The sequence below is a fragment of the Poecilia reticulata genome, chromosome 3 (assembly GCF_904066995.2).
Source record: "Poecilia reticulata chromosome 3, P_reticulata-male-v2, whole genome shotgun sequence".
NCBI lineage: Eukaryota > Metazoa > Chordata > Actinopteri > Cyprinodontiformes > Poeciliidae > Poecilia > Poecilia reticulata.
Genome location: NC_088832.1, coordinates 5877730 through 5881876, shown reverse-complemented (window position 1 = coordinate 5881876; position 4147 = coordinate 5877730). Strand labels below are relative to the sequence as shown.

At 42.7% G+C, this 4147-nt stretch overlaps 1 long non-coding RNA gene across 1 annotated transcript; it reads right to left on the bottom strand.

Annotated features, from left to right (window-relative positions):
* Positions 1-728: 728 nt before the first annotated feature.
* On the bottom strand, positions 729-2733 carry LOC145551058 (uncharacterized). Its single transcript, XR_014086831.1, has 2 exons — positions 2518-2733; positions 729-1916 (listed from the first exon to the last, which is right to left on the bottom strand). It is a non-coding gene; the product is annotated as an uncharacterized LOC145551058 (long non-coding RNA).
* Positions 2734-4147: the final 1414 nt, after the last annotated feature.

Sequence of the window (4147 nt, the reverse complement as noted above, 5' to 3'; positions counted from 1 at the left end):
GACACAATGGGATCTTAAAACCTAATCCTGCTTCAGACTTGGCCTTGACCAGGGTTCCTACACCTTTGTTTTGTCGTTTTCCACTAAAATCTTGGGTGACTATTCATTTTTCACAAAAGGTAAGAGCATCTCGTTATAAAACAGAAGTTTATTACAGCCATTACAGGTTAACCACACATGCATTGATTGCAGAGTTTAATACAGAGCAGCTAAAAAAAAGACCAGCCAGAAACAGCAAAAATGGTTGTGCTGGATGTCTCCTTATGATAAAAGCCAGAGTTTTCCTTCCACTTGTATGTTCAGAATGTGGGAGTGAATAAAGGGACAAAAATAAAGCAGTTGTTCCCTCAAATATACCACATACACTGCTCAAACACAAAGTTTGTTCATGTATGTTTTGTAATCTGGACCCATCCTCTGAGGCGACAACTGGAGTACTGGAAAATGCAACCAAAGGAGGGCAGATCTTTTCATGTGATGCATAACTAAGAGATCAAAGAAGAACAGCAAGCGGGGTCAAGAGAAAGTCAGACTGAAGGATAGTAGCAGGGGTACTAATCAACTCAGCAGCAAGCAGGTACAATTTAGGAAAACACTCTAATCAGACGGTTGGGAGAGAGGTGGAACATTTCTCCAAAGCATGACTTAAAAAGAAAAGACGCTGGTTATTACTTGATTGTGTCATGTTTAGCCATCGTTGAATGAGGAAGAGTGAGCAGACCCAGGTAAGCAGAAAATTGTGTTGCTTTTATTCTCAGCAGGAAAACTTCTGCACACATATGTGCGATCGTACATAACATTACTGACTTGAGCTAAACCAAGCTAAACAGAGGATCCAACAAAACCAAGAAACACAGGTGAACTTAAATACACACAGGGAGAACAATCAAGAAGCCAAAAACTGCTGCATCAATCAGCACCAAAGATGGTAGGAATTAAGGAGAAAACTGAGAACAAAAACCAGGATCATGACAGCACCGCCCCCCTCAACGGCGGATACCAGATGCCAAAAACGGAACCAAGGGCAGAGGGAGGGGTGCCGGAGGGAGGACAACAAACCAAAACAAAAACACTCAGTTCATAACGCTGCCCTGTGGCTAAAGTAGGATGAGCCCAACAATGTCTGGACTCCCACCAAACTGACAACGGTCCCTGGTCACCAGGTCCGGGGAGCAATGATACATTGGAGGGAACTCCAGGTGAGGTGAAGAGGACGAAGGAGCTGGAGAAGTCTCACTCGGTGTTGGCGGGCAACGGAGGCAGACCGACCTGGGTCGGGCTAGCGCTGGACCTCTCTGGACTCACTCGATGATCCGGATGCTGGAGACTCTGGGACTGTGGACGCTGGAGAACAACAGTACCTTATTCTCAGAACCGGCAACGGCACGGAGAGGTGTCTTGGGGCTGGAATCTGTGGCAGCATGGAGAGGCGCTGGTTTAGCACCGGTCGGGGACACACTGGACCCCCGCAGAAATTTTGCAAGGCATCCGGGTAGTTGACTGGCAGATCTAAACCGGTTGGTCGTTCCTGGTGGAGATGTTGAGGGTGTCAGAGACAGCAAGGCCCAGTTCCAGGGGGTGGGATTGCCAATCTCGACCCCTGCAGAAGTTCCCGGGACCTCACCTCCGTCTCTTGGTCCTGCTGTGCAGTTCGCTCGGCCAAACGGACAAAGTACTCGAACAGCATTATCACCTCTGCCCCAGTCTTCATTTAGGTTGGATCCTACATATTACATATTGCCCAAGCATTGTTCTTACTTATTCAGTCTGCTTCAATCATATGCCAGACTCAGTTTGTCGCAGTTTATCAGAGTGAAATATGGAGAAGAAGCTCGATGCAAAGATGGCGAGGGCAGTTTGAACAATATAAACATGATTGAAAGCACAATGTTCAACCCCACCGGTGTTCAGAAGAACTGCAGAAAAAACAAGGAAACAGGAAACAGTAAGAGGCAGAACATTTTCTGACACAAGGCAGATTATCTTTTTTCTAGATGATCTAGAAAAGATAAAGTGGAAATAAAAAACTAAACAGTAAAAAGTATATCGGTAAGGCTGAAAATGGCAGAACGCGAACATATAGAACAAGAACAAAAAGTTCAAGCAAAGTTAGCAGGCTGCTTGTATAATGTTTTATGACTAAGTTAAAGCTGCCGTGACCTTTGGAGACTTCGTCCTTTAAAAAGCTTTTGTCATATCGGAAGCGCCAGCCACACAACTTGCCCTATTCCTATTACTGAAGTTAATTTCTAGGCCAGTACAATTTCTTTTCCACTGAGTGATGTTATCTATATGGCACGGAACACTTTGTTGCATTAATTAAAGCATAATGAAATGATGGCGTTGGATAAGTGTGACACAAAGCTGGTGAGGGCACAGCTGCTTCGACACACTGACCAGGTTCCCAGCACCCAGAATAGGGATGAGTTTTTGAATAACAGGGGGAAAAAAATGTAACGCACAATGAGCAATTTAAAAAGAAATCAACAATTTCTTAAAGATCTACAGGACATTCACCAATCAAGAGCTTGGAAAAGCATAAATATTCCTTACACTGCTTCCATTTGTCACTGCGTTTCTGTTACAAATGTACGCAAAACTGTCAAAAAAACTATTTTGTAACCATGGTAACACTGAATGAAAAACACAATTAAAATCACTATTCACATTAAAATTATCAAGTTTGTTCATGTGATAAACTTGTTCAAACCTGTCTACTTTGTGGTTTGAGCCAGTGGCGACATCTGGTTTGTTGGTCATGTGACTCGTGATGCAAAAAAAAAGTGTTTCAGTTTTGGAGAAAAGGGTACAATTTTGATACAGCCATAAAACAACAACTGAAAAACACCTCGTCAGAGCGCCCAAACGTTTTATCCAAAAACAACTTTTTTCATTAAGGGTCTTTGTTTTGAAATGTCACATTGCGCAATTTATATGGTCAATGGAAACACAAATATTGTCGTTAGTTGGGTTAAAAGTGATTGATCAATACACACAGGAAACAACGGATGAATAGGAAAGGAAATAAAAATAGTATGTGGTTATTATCTTTTGTTAGAAATAAAAAGTCTGACAGTCCTGTAAGTCTATATTCAAGTCTCTTTCGTTTGATTCGATCTCAGAGCAACCAGTTGCCTTCAGAAGTTCCCCAATTAGTCAATAAACTCCACCTGTGTGTGATATAATCTCAGCACAAATACAGCTTTTCTGTGAAGCAGAAACAGCTGAATATAATGTGTAGTTTTGTACACATCATTTTTCTTTCCAACAGGTTCTTCAGCCAAAACTGACGTAATGACCAAAACCAAACAGACAAAACTCGGCTGACTGAGTTCTAGCTACCAGCCTTATCAAATCTAACTTGACACTCGCCACCGGTCTTGTCCTGATTCACGTTAGAGAAGAAGAAGGAAGTTCAAACCATTTCTGCCATCGATCATATCGAGTAAAGAGCAAATCTGATACTCTAGCGTCTCTCCGCCCACTTTTCTAACCGTGTGGTTAGAAAGGGATTTAAGTAGGAGTGCTTGCCAACAATGATGGCATCATTCAGGTTCTTTTCATGTCTCTTTTTTCTTCTTCCTGCCCTTACACAACATGAACTCTTTTGAAGTTAGGCAGTTTTCTTTCAGGTTTACCAGCTCCAACATTTGAACAATCAGACATTCCACATATCCACAGCCCTACGGGCTGCTACAAAAAAAATTTTATTTTAAAAATTGGCACGGCATGCCAGATCATTAGGCAAAGAATCACTTTTCAAACCTCATCATCAGAGAAATGAAAAACACCCCCACACACACGCAGACACACCCCCACACACACGCACGCGCACACACACCCCCACACACACACACGCACACGCACCCCCACACGCACACACACACACACACACACACTTATGACCCCTTTGAGGCTGATGGAGTGCCGTGCTGAGAGAGAGAGAAATGGAAGCACAGAATAAGTGCAGAAGGAGCAATTTGTTGTCATGTGAACCCAAAAGCTGGCACAAAAGAAAAAAATAAATGTGTGAGGAAAACTAACAAACTAAAGAATGTTAGGTGATTTCACAGTCAGGTGAGGCGACTACCTAATTATGCAAAGTTCACCAATAGAATAGTGTACGTATATTCAAAGGCTGAAAGTG